The 13,266-nt window shown below is 35.5% G+C and overlaps 1 long non-coding RNA gene across 1 annotated transcript in view; it reads left to right on the top strand.

Annotated features, from left to right (window-relative positions):
• The window catches only part of LOC143646128 (uncharacterized), an 83,138-nt gene that overhangs the window by 54,834 nt on the left and 15,038 nt on the right, over window positions 1-13,266 (top strand). Inside the window, exon 2 of the long non-coding RNA XR_013157311.1 lies at window positions 10,140-10,205. This is a non-coding gene — a long non-coding RNA (uncharacterized LOC143646128). The remainder of the gene's footprint in view (window positions 1-10,139; window positions 10,206-13,266) is intronic.

Below are 13,266 nucleotides of genomic sequence, written 5' to 3'. Positions count from 1 at the left end.
ACATCCTAAACCCTCATGCATGTTACTTACCTTACATTTATTCTACCACCTTTAATGGCTATTGCATTTGAATGAATGTTAAAGTCTGTCCAGAAATTATGAGTTGATACTTAGGCCATTTCAATTGTAAACTTGCAACTCTACTTTTGAGAGTGAATAACTGAGTGAAGAACAAGGGAGGTGGAAATTAAACCCTTTTTTCTTGTTTTGTAAGTGCATGATGAATGGGACACGGTGGTGTGCAATTAGGCCTCTTCTTTTCTATTGCTAAAAATATACTTGAAATTTTACTGGCAAGTATACTTTCTTGAAAAGTAGAGTAGAAATAAAATAATTACATTCATAAATAAAATTTAAGGAAGCTTTCAGATCTTGTAACATTTCAATACAATTCTCTGGTGATTCTTATAGTGAGAAGAAGTGTCATAGTCTGCCAAGCTGTTATGACAAATACCATACTTGGGTTGGACTAATGACAGGAATTTATTCCTCACAGTTCTGGAGCCTAGAAATCCAAAATCAAGGTGTTGGTAAGGTCATACTTTCTCCCGAAAGTCAGTATCAACTGTCAAAATCCTTGTGTTTCCTTGGCTGGTATCTGTGTTTTTCTGGCACATGGCAACATCCTTGATTTCTTCCTGCATCTGCTCTTCCATTTTCCATTATTTCTTCTTCCTGTGGCTTTCTTTGTCTCATTACATCTGAATTTGTTCTGTGTTTTTCTGGCACATGGCAGCATCCTTGATCTCTTCCTGCATCTGCTCTTCCATTTTTCATTGATTTCTTCTTCCTGTGGCTTTGTCTCATTACATCTGAATTTCTTCTGTCCGTAAAGATGTCCAATATTATGAATTAAGGCACATCCTGATTCAATTGGATCATATCTTAGCTAAGAATGAAACTTCGAAGGCTCTACTAACAATGGGATCACACCCATAAGAGCACCGATTAAGATTAAGAACTTGACTTTTGTTGGAAGACATAGTTCAGTCTACCACAAGAACACTGAGTATTACGTGGCATTTTTTTAAAACTGGAAACTGATTTTTGAACATCACTCTGTTTCTGCTATTATTTGAAAATGTTAGAAAAGCCTCCAAGTAGCGAAAGGACCATTGGGACTTCATTGCTGGGTGGAGTCCATACTTCTTTCAGAGATTAAAACAAATATTAGTCTCATGTTTGTGCAGGAAAGGACTCCATGCAGCTTTGGCCTTAGGATAAAGATGTAAGGTATGAAGCATAAACAATCAGTGCATTCCACTTATCCCTCTTAGACCTGTCACTTCCCATCTACTGTGGGATAACAAAGATGCATTTGTCTTAGGGCACTTGATTTAATACATTCTTACTGAGTTCAAGCTGTTGTGAAGAAGAGGCCTTCATTTTTCTTCATTGTTTGATAAGGTGAAGTCAAGTCTGTTAAGAGATGAAGAAAGTTCCCAAACTCATTTTATTTATCTGAAAGTTATAAATGATTTGAGACTCTTCAACACTGCTTTTCTATGATTGCTGCTATAACAGATCTGTTGATGGGGGTGAAGGGGACTGGACTCACTAGAGTTGAGGTTTTTACCAAAACATCAGTAATCTTGATGCCTACTTGACCAGTTTCTTAGATAAATCAAGAGCATGGCAAATGGATGTCAAGTATTTAATTTGTTGAGAGAACTTTCAACTGCTTCTGGTGAGGATGCTTCATCTACAGCCCATAATTTAGGTCTTTAATACAAACTTTCTGATTTTCCTAATTCTTTCCTCAGGCTTTGTTTCTGCTTCCCCAACCAGGTCTTTGACATGCCTTATATACTTTTTATTTTCCTCTATGTTGCCCATCCTGTAGTAACATTTCATAAATACCTTACAACCGTTTGATTCATAAGACAACAACATACATTTTAAAAGAGTTAAAAAATAAAGATGAAATGTGAAGAGACACTCCCAGTGACTGTTCTAGTGCAGCAGTGCTTTGAAAACTTTTTGTGTTACAGTGCTATTTTTCTTTATTTTTCCTTTAACCTATCATAGACCAGGAATGAAATTTTAAATGGACATTTAAAATAGAACCCATATATTTCTGTTTAGACTCCACTGACATAAAATTTATCTTCTACCATTAATACTTCCAAATATTTACTCTCAATTTCCATCTTATTTCATGACATGGGCAGACACTGGGAATCCAACCCGGGCCTCTGGCATGGCAGGCAAGAACTCTGCCGCTGTGCCACCTTTGTCTGCCCAGGTTCTTTTTTATTAGAAAAGTTATTAGAAAAGTTATTAGAAAAGTTGTGGGTTAAAAGAAAAATTATGCATAAAATAATGAGTTCTTATCTAACACCCAATGTTAACAAATTGCATTGGTGTGGTACATTTGTTACAATTGGTGAAAGCACATTTTTACAATTGAACTATTCAATATAGTTCAAGGATTAATTTAGGATTCACAGTGTGGTATAGTTTCCTGTATTTTTATTTATATTCTAGTAACACTTATACAATATAACATTTCCCCTTTGAAGCACATTCAAATATATAATTCAGTGCTGTTAATGACTTTCACAATGCTGTGCTGCCATTACCACCGTCCATTACCAAAACGTTTACATCATTCTAAATAGAAATTCTGTGCATTTTAAGTCTGAACTGCCTATCCTGTACTCCATCTTTATCCCCTGGAAGCCTATTTCTACATTCTGACCTTAAAAGTTTTCTTATTCTGATTATTTACTTTTAGTGAGATCATACAATATTTGTCCAATTGTGTCTGTCTTACTTCATTCAGTTTGATGTCTTCAGAGTTCATCCATGTTGTTACAGGTCCCAGGGCTTCATTCCTTCTTATGGCTGAATCGTATTCCAGTGCATGCATAAACCACATTTTATTTGTCCATTCATCAGTGATGGACACTTGGGTTGCTTCCATCTTTTGGTGATTGTGAATAATGCTGCTATCTGTTTGGGTGCCTGCTATAAGTTCATTTGGTTGTATACCTAGAAGTGATGTGGCTGGGTAATGCAGTAATTCTATACTTAACTTCAAAAGAAACTGCTAAACTCTCCTCCACAGTATCTACACCATTTTGCATTGCCCCCACAAATGAAGGAATATTCCTATTTCTCCACATCCACTCCTAAACTTGTAAATTTCCTATTTTTCATAGTAGCCATTTTAATGGGTGTGAAGTGATGGCTTGTGATTTTCATTAGCATTTCCTTAATGGCTAATGATATTGGGCATTTTTTCATGTGCTTTTAGGCCATTTGTGAAGACAATAATCTTTGTCAATGGAGCTGTTTTTGCCCTTTGTCAAAAATAAGTTGACTACAGGGGGGTGCGAGGGTAATTCAGTGGTAGAATTCTTGCCTGCCATGTAGGAGACCAGCTTCAAGGCCCATGCCCTTCACAAACAAACAAAGAAACCAATAAAAACAACAAAAAAACCCTCAACAAATGGTGCTGAAGTAACAGGATACTCACATGGAAAAGAAATGAAATATGACCCCACCATATAGCATGCAAAAAAAATTTGACTATAAATGCAAGGACTGATTTCTGAACTCTCAATTAGAATCTATTAGTCTATTTGTCTGTTTTTGCCCCAGTTCCATGCTGTTTTACTTACTGTGACTTTGTAATAAGTTTTAAGATTATGACGTGTGAGTCCTACAACTTTGTTCTTTTTTCAAGGTGGTTTTGGCTATTCAGGGTCCTTTACCCTCCCATGTAATTTTTTGAACAGATTGATTTTTTCTGTTGGAAAAAGATACCTTAAAGTAAAGAAGAAAAACCATAGCATGGAGTAAATGTGCAATACAAATGACAGGCAAAAATATACTATGCCTAATCTACAAAGGGCTCCTAGAAATTCACAAGAAAAAGGATAAATATTTCAATAGCAAAGTGGACAAAAGATATTCACAGAATGACTAATACATATATGAAAATATTTGAAACTTGCACTTAGTTACAAAATCTAAATAATGATGAACTATTTTATACTCCTTTATTGACAAAAGTGGAAAAGATTGGTAAAGATCTGAGGGAACAATCATACACTCATGGAGAACTGTGAATTGCTCCAATTTATTTTGTGATTTAGATACTTTTACTTCAAAGTATGCCCTCCAGAGTTACTTTTTAATGGGGTTATAGAATACTGAAATGGATGGCTGACAATATGGGGTAGGGGAATGGAACTGGTTGATGTTCTTGGAGAGACAGGTACCTCCCGGTTTCAGGACTTATCTGGCCTAGGAATCATCTGAACGCTTTAGGTTTCTGAAAGCAAACAAACAAAACAATAACAACAAAAACAAAACAAAAAAACAATGCCTGAAACTTTTATAGGATTTCAGATACAGCCCTTGGTGTTCTTTAGGTTTAACAGGAGTGATGTTGGTTGGGGATTGGCAAACTGTGGCAATTAGCAATATCTAGCTGAAGCTTGCATATGAGTAGCCTCCAGAATAGCCTCTCGACTCTATTTAAACTCTCTTACCCACTGATACCTTATTTTGTTACATTTCTTTCTCCCTTTTTGGTCACTTTCCATATAAATTTGATTATTGACTTTTCTATTTCTGCAAAGAAGGCTAGATGAATTTTGATTTGGATTCCTTTGAATGTGTAAATTACTTTGGGTAGGATTAGCATCTTAACAATATTTAGTCTTTGTTTTAGTTTCCTGGAGTGTTCTAAGCAAATACCATGAAATGGGTTTAGTTCACAGTTTTGAGGCCAGAAAAATGTCCAAAACAAGGCATCATCAAGGTGATAGTTCTTTCCTGAAGTCAGCCTGCCAGCAATCCTTGGCTCCTCTGTTGCATCCCTCTCCTGGTCTTTCCCTTCTTTTTTAGGTTTCATTGATTTGAGTTTCTTGCTTCTGTGGCTAATTCGTTCTCATTTCTGACACTGAACTCATTTCATTTATAAAGGACTCAAGAAATAGGACTAAGACCCATCTTTATTGAGGTAGGGTATTCCGTAACTGAACTAGCTTCATTAAAAGATCCAACTTACAGTGGGTTTGCACCTACAGGAATGGATTAACTTTAAGTACATGTTTTTCTGGGGTACATATAGTTCCAAATGATAGCAGTCTTCCAATCCATGAATACAGGATGTCCTTCCACTTACTTAGATGTTCTCCAATTTCTTTTAGCAGTATTTTGTAGCTTTCTGTGTATAAGTCCTTTATATCCTTGGTTAGATTTATTCCTAGATATTTGATTATTTTAGTTGCTGTTCTAGTTTGCTAGCTGCCAGAATGCAATATACCAGAAACAGAACGGCTTTCAAAAAGGGGAATTTAATAAGTTGCTGGTTTACAGTTCTAAGGCTGAGAAAATGTCCCAACTAAAAAAAGTCTATAGAAATGTCCAATTTAAGGCATCTGGGGAAAGATACCTTGGTTCAAGAAGGCCAACAATGTTCAACATTTCTCTCTCAGCTGGAAGGGCACATGGCGAACATGGCGGCATCGGCTGGCTTTCACGTGGCTCTACCAAAAAGGGACTCTCTCCAAAATGTTTCCTCTTTTAAAGGATTCCAGCAAGCAACTCCACCTTCAGTGCGTGGAGACACACCTCCATGGAAATCATCTAATCAAAAGTTACCACCCACAATTGGGGGGTCACATCTTCATGGAAACAATCAAAATGCTCCCACCCAGCAATATTGAATGAGGATCAAAGGACATGGCTTTTCTGGGGTCCACCACAGATTCAGACCGGCACAGTTGCTATTGTAAATGGAATTTTTTTCTTTATTTCTTCTTCCAATTGTTTATTACCAGTGAATAGAAACACTACAAATTTTGGGGTATTGATTTTTTACCCTTCCACTTTGCTGAATTCATTTATTAGCTCCAGGAGATTGTTGTGAAATTTTCAGGGTTTTCTGAATATAGGAGAAGTTTATGTATAAGTTTACTTTTTCCTTTCCAACTTGGATGCCTTTTATTTCTGTTTCTTGCCAAATTGCTCTGACAAGATATTCTGACATAAAGTTGAATAACAGTGATGACAGTGAGCATCTTTAACTTGTTCCCAATCTTAGAGGGAAAGCTTTCAGTCTTTCACCATGAAGTATAATGTTAGCTGTGGGATTTTCATACATGTCCTTTATCATGTTAAGGAAGTTTCCTTCTATTCCCAGTAGGGCTACTGGGTTTTGTCAAATGAATTTTCTGCATCAATTGATCATATATTTTTTTCCAATGATTTTCTTATGTTGAACCACACTTGCACACCTAGGATAAATCCCACTTAGTCATGATATATAATTCTTCTACTGTGTTGCTGCTGGATTCAGTGTGCTAATACCTTGATAAAAAGTTTAGCATCTATATTTTTAAGAGATATTGTTCTATAATTTTCTTTTCTTGTGGTATCTTTAACTTTTTTTTCCTTATGAGGGTGATGTTGTCTTTATGGATGAATTAGGGAGTGTTCTTTCCACTTCAATTTTTTAGAAGGATTTGAGCAATATTGGTATTGATTCTTTTTGGAATGTTTGGTAAAATTCTCATGTGAAACTTTCTGGTCCTGGGCACTCTTTGTTGGGAGGTTTTTGGTTACTGATTCAATTACTAGTGATTGGTGTGCTGAGATTTTCTACTTCCTCTTGAGTTGGTGTGTGTAATTTGTGTGTTTTTTGTCCATTTTCATCTAGATTATCTAGTTGTTTGCATACAGTCTTTCATAGTGTCCTTTTATAGTCATTTTTTTATTTCAGTGTGATTGGCAATTATTTTTGTCCTCTCATCTTTACTTCATCAGTCTAGCTAAAGGTTTGTTGATATTACTTGTCTTTTAAAAGTACAAACTTTGGGTTTTGTTTATTCTTTCTATTGTTTTTTATTCTCTATCATTGATCTCTACTCTAATCTTTATTATTTCCTGTCTTCTGCTCATTTTGGGTTTAGTTTGTTCTTCAATTTCTAACTCTTCCAGTTTTGAGGTTAGGACTCTGATTTGAAATCTGTATTCCTTTTAAATGTAAGCATTTGGTGCTATATGTTTCCCTTTTAGCACAGCCTTTGTTTCATCCCATAAGGTTTGATATGTTGTATTTTCATTTTCACTTGCCTCCAGATGTTTTCCAATTTCCCTTGTGTTTTTCTTTTAAATCACTGGTTTTTAAAAGTACATTGTTTAAATTCCATGTATTTGCGAATTTTCTGATTCTTCCTCTCTTATTGAGGTGTATTTAGAGTATCATTCAAATATTTCATTTCCTTATTGATCTTCTGTCTAGGTATTCCATCCATTATTGTAAAAGGTATATTAAACTATCTTACAATTACTGTAGTATGTCTATTTCTCTCTTCAAATCTGAGCATATTTGCTTCGCAAATTTTGGGGCTCTGCTATTAACTGTGTATATATTTATAATTGCCACATCTTTTTGTTGAATTAACCCCTTTATCAGTATATAATAATCATCTTTTTACTTCATAAATATTTTTGACTTAAAGTCTATTTTATCTTATATTTGTCCAACAACCCCATTATATTTGTCTTTTGGTTACTACTTGCACAGAATATTTTATTTCATTCCTTTCTCTTTCAACCTACTATGTCTTTTAATTTAAAGTGATTTTTTTTTGTAAGCAGCATATAGTTGGTTCATACTTTATAATTCATTTTACCAATCTCTGCTTTTTGACTAGAAGTTTTAATCCATTTATATTTAAAGTTATTACTGATATGTGTCACTACTGATAAGCAAGACTTTCTTCTGCTATTATGTTGTTTAATATTTGTAAGTCTTATACCTTTTTGGTTCCTCAGGTCTTCCATTAAAACCTATTTTTACATTTTTTTTTAATTGTAACATATTGAGTCACTTCTCATTTGTGAACATGCTTTTCATATATTTTCCTTGTGGTGATGATGGGGGTAAATTTTAACATTTTGAATATATAACAATCACAATTTGTTTTATACTAACTTGATTTAAATAGTATACAATATATTATTCTTATATCTCTCCAGTTTTTTAGTTGCAACAAATTATATCTTCATACACTGTGCATTTAAAACCTTACATTGATCATTACTTTTTATGCATTTGAGTTTTAGCAACTGCAGGAAGAAAGAAGTGGCGTTAGTTACACATCATAAAACACCACACAATTGTACTAGCATTTACGCAAAAAGGTATCCTTTACCTGAGGTCTTTATTTCTTTATGCCACTATCTCATGTCCTTTCCTTTCAGTCTGAAGATCTCACTTTAGCATTACTTGTAGGGCAATAGTTTCTAAAGGTGATGTACTCCAGCTTTTGTTTTTCTGGGAATGACTTAATCTCTTCATTACTTTTGAATGAAAACCTTGCCAGATTAAAATTCTTGTTGGCAATTGCTTGCTTTCAGCACTTTACATATTTCAACCCACTGCCTTCTTGCCTCTGTGGTTATTGATGAAAAATTGACACTTAATGTAATTGGAAATCCCTTGTACAGAACCTATTGCTTTTTCCTTGCAGCTTTCAGAATTCTCCTGGTCTTTCGCATTCAACAGTTTGATTAGTATGTGACAGGGCAGTTTTTCCTTCAGGTTTGTCCTGTTTGGGGTTCTCTGAGATTCTTGGATGTGCATATTCATGTCTTTTGTTACATTTGGGACATTTTCTACCATTACTTTCTTTAATATTCCATTTGCCCCTTCCTTTTTTTCATCTCCTTCTGAGACTTCCAGGATGTGTATATTAGTATGCTTAAAGGTGCCTCATGGGTGTCTTAGCCTGTTTTCACTTTTCATAATTTTTTTGTCTTTCTGCTTCTCTGTCTGACTCATTTTAATTGTCTTGTCTTCAAGTGTGTTGATTCTTTCTTCTGCCAGCTCCAATATCTTGATGGGACCTCCCTGGAAATTTTTCATTTTATTATTTTGTTTCTTCAGCTCCAGTAGTTCTGTTTGGATTCATTTTAAAATATTCTCATATTTTGCATTCATAGTTTTCCTGATATCCTTAAGTTCTTTCTCTGTATTTTCCTTCATCTCTTTGAGTATATTGACTCTTTCCCTGATATCCCTTAGTCCTCTCTGTATTTTCTTTCACCTTCTTGAGCATATCAAAGTTCATTTTTAAAAAGTTTTTGTCAAGTATGCCCACAATCTAGTCTTCTTCCTTAATGTTTTCTGTATTTTTATCCTCTTTTTTTTAACGAGCTATCATTTTCTGATTTTTAATTGTCTTTCAATCTTTTGATACACACCGAATGTATTAATATTTAAAAATGTTAACTATGGGATTTATTCCTTAAGATGTCTCTTTCTTGAATTTGTAACCGGCTGGTGGTATAAAAGAGATTTTCTTCAATATCAGTAGCTAACAGAACCAAGCAAACATTAGCAAAACATACCCTTCTTCATCCTTGCAAATTGGCTTTGCATTGGCTGGTGCTGTCTGTCAGAATCCCTCCTTCTATCAGGAAGGTCATCCCAAGGTGAATGCAAGTTGCAGGGTGTTTGCTGTCTTTCTGGGCCTGCATTTTGTCCTGGACTTGTGCTTGCCAGAGGACTTAGGAGTTTCCCCGTTTACAGGTGTTTTAATACCCCCGCTACTCCCACAGTTACCCCTCTCCCAGGTGTTCTGCTGCAGGACTTAAAACAGGTCCATCTTTGCTGAAATACTCTGCCTCAAAAGTACCTTATACTATTTTCATTGTCTCAAGCTGCTTTTGCCTGGAGATCAAATTGTGGGAAGAAAGGCATGCCAAAGAGAAGTTTCCCAAGTCAGTCTTACCCAGCCAGAACAAGGCCAGGCTCTTATGAAAGGAACCTCAGAGTTTCCAAATTTCCCTGGGGGCGGGGCATGATGGGGGCCAGGTAGGGCACCAGGAGCTCCTCCACGGCTCTTAAATACTGGGTTTTCTCAGCTTAGCCTCCAACCAGCTAATACAGTCCTTCAACTATCCTCTACAGGTCTGAGGAAGTTTACCATCTTTAACTTTCTGCCACTTTTGGGGATGGTTTGAACAATGTTCACCATCAGAGCTCTGCATCTCCAGTGATTCAAAGATCCAAAGTTGTCAATCAAAAACAGTGATCAATGATCTGCTCGTGTCCTCCCCCTATCCCTCTGCATTTTAAAAAAGTGGATTTTTATGTGTTTTTCTGTCACCAGCATCCTATGCCAAAGCTGGACCCCACTGCTGTTTATTAAGAGCTGAACATCAGTGACTACTGCATGGTGAGCCTAATTTATTGGTATTTACTACAGTTTACCAGCCTCTTCTTCCCACTCTTTTCTGTATGCTGTACAGTGTTTTACTGGACTCCAGAGTTTCAAAATAGTGGATTCAGAGAGTCCCTGAATGTTTAATAGTTGCCTAGCAACCAATTCCTAGAGTTTCCTGCTCCACCATCTTCCCCAACCCTCAAGTAGGAAGAAGTTTCATGATGTCTCATAACATGAGATATTCAAGAAACAGAGAGTGTAAATCATAAAATAACAGTTTCAAAATAAAAATGAAAGTATTCTTTTATATTCATAATAATCATATAAATTATTGCAATGTTTGGAGACAATGTGAGGAGATCCATAAATGTGAATTAATGCTGGGAAATAAAGGTGGGATATAAGGATTAGATACTTCTATAAGACCAAAAGAAACAATGGTGTACTGGAAAAATATGTAAGGCAGAGTATTAACAGAAATGCCAACTATAAAACCATATTAGATATCACTATAAATATGTGCATATTAAATACATATATGCAATGACTAAAAACTGCATGAAAAGACAAAAACTTTGGCTTAAATTTATGTTGAGTTCTGGCCAAATTTTTATTGATGTAATTAAGTTCCTTCCTCTTTATTTTTACTGTTTGGTATTCATACTGCAAAATGGAATATAGAATTAAGCAATTTCTATTATAGCATAGACGTGTATGTATGTGAGTGTGTTAGTACTCTTTTATTTGAACTACAAATTGCCTCTAGTGGGTGTTGAGAGATTAATTAGAGAGGAAAAGAGAAACAGCTAGAGATCATACTGGGTTTGCAGTAGCATTGAACAGGACTGAGGAATCACTGTGACGGAGAAGCTGTGACAGTATCTTGACTGTAGTCTATCAAAATGGAGGACTCTGGCAAAGATGCAATACTATGCCCTCAACAATTAAGAAGGTGCTTGTCCACTGGGGTGGCCATTGCAATGTGAAGACTAAACTTAGGTAGGTACAAACTTGAATGTGTTGGGGGTTGGAATTAAGAGTGACCTCAAAGAAAGGTGAGAGAATATGTGTTCACTTTGAGGAGAAGATGATCAATAATGGACAGGGATGTCATTCTTTCCAGGGTGGTGCCTGTGGATATGCCCATCCATTCAGGACCCAAGAAGTCTCCCTTACTATGGATTATAATGATTCTCTGGTGCATATCAGACTTAGGAAGTCTGCTCTCTTCCTCAAATACAGATAGAGCTGGGTGTTTGCTGATGGACACAAGACGAGTGGGTCCTTTGAGGAGCCTTCTAAAGTGTCTTCAGTGCTTTGATCTCTACTAAGCCAAACTAGCCTAAAGGGCACGCAGAGTGATGCTGCTTTGGGAAATACTGTCCATTCCATCTTTCTTATAGAAAAATTTGCCAATCCCTGACCCGGATGATTAACTAAACCTCAGCAAAAGCTCTAGAGTTGTTAGGTAGTATTGATAAACATTCAAGTTCCTAACTAAATATGCATCATAGATATAGTTTCACCTTTAGCTGGAGAAGAAAATGTAAATGTAAAATCTGTAAGCAAGTCAATGATTAATTTTATCTAAATCATCACAAATATTTCTAAAATGTAAAATTTAATTAAAAAGGTAACCAGTTATGTTAAATATGCCTTTTATTTGTTCATTCTTATTTAAACTTCATGACAATCCTGTGAGACAGATAATAAAGTTGTCCTTCTTTACTGACTAGGAAATAAAATTATCCTTCTTTGCAGACTGTCCAGAGTATTGAAGAACTTGGTGATGTCCACATAGCTAATATTGGCTGAGCTGGATTTGCACCCAGGCAATCTTGCTCCAGAATATACATACTTAACCATCACACTGCCTCTATTGAGCAACAGCAACATATTTTCTAATGGAATTTTAATGCATTTTATACAATTTTAAGTCCATTATTACCACCAATTACTTATATGTGCTAATGGTGATCTGTAAGGTTATATTTGTATTCATCCTGATTATTATACAGGGCTCTCATTAATTTTGTTATTTGTAGCCCATGACTAATAATTTGTTTGCTCAGTGTTTTGCAAAATAGGTCTTTTCTGTACCTGTACCTATGGAAAATCATTGAATCATTGTCAGAATGAATTGTTAACTTCTCCGCTAATTGTTTGAAATGCTATAGAGTTAGACACAAATTGAGAATAATTAACCACGTAAATATGTCTGAACACTTTGTTTTGAGGTACTCTCAATTTTTTCCTTTTGAGACAAGGGTGAATACAAAGGGAGCTAGGTTGAGAAAATACAATAAAGAAGTACAATTAGGTAAAATTGTAGGTGGGTCTTTATGTAATCATCTTGTAAAAATTATAGGGTTTCACTCCCTTATGTAAAGAAATGTTTTACCAGAAGTGTTTCTTCAACTTCTCTTCAGAGACGTAGTAACAGTTGTACAGTAGCAGTGTGATCCAGAATTGAGGTAATTATGAAGAAAATTTAGTTTAAAAATGTGCATTCACATGAAGCATTTGGTAAATGAGGCAAAAAGAAATATTTGTAAAATTAAAGGCTTCATATCTTATTTCACTTGTAGTCTGGCATTAGCATTTGAAGCTAATTTTTTTCCAGGTTGGTACCATGATTTGATATCATCCATTTTGGAGTATAGTGATTCAGTCACACAAGCATGCCATAGCACTTTTACTTACGTCAATCAGAAATTACTAGGTGTTTAACATTTAGAATATAGATTTTAGAAATTTTTTGGCAAAGTAACAACTTTGAAAAATCTGCATACCTTGCATGTGTGTATAGCACATCAGAGTAATACATTTCAGTCTTTCCTTTCCTTTTTGTAATTTCATCACCAAAATTTTCTCATTACTAAATATACTTGTTGTCACGGTCAGGTTCATGTGTCAACTTGGCCAGGTGGTGGTACTGGTTTGTCTGGTTGGGCAAGTACTGGTCTGTCTGTTGCAATGAGGACATTTCATAGAATTAAATCATGATCATGTCAGCTGTATCCACAGCTGATTCCATTTGTAATCAGCCAAGGGGAGTATCTTCTGCAATGAG

The sequence above is a fragment of the Tamandua tetradactyla genome, chromosome 9 (assembly GCF_023851605.1).
Source record: "Tamandua tetradactyla isolate mTamTet1 chromosome 9, mTamTet1.pri, whole genome shotgun sequence".
Taxonomy (NCBI): domain Eukaryota; kingdom Metazoa; phylum Chordata; class Mammalia; order Pilosa; family Myrmecophagidae; genus Tamandua; species Tamandua tetradactyla.
This window is presented reverse-complemented; position numbering and strand designations above follow the sequence as displayed.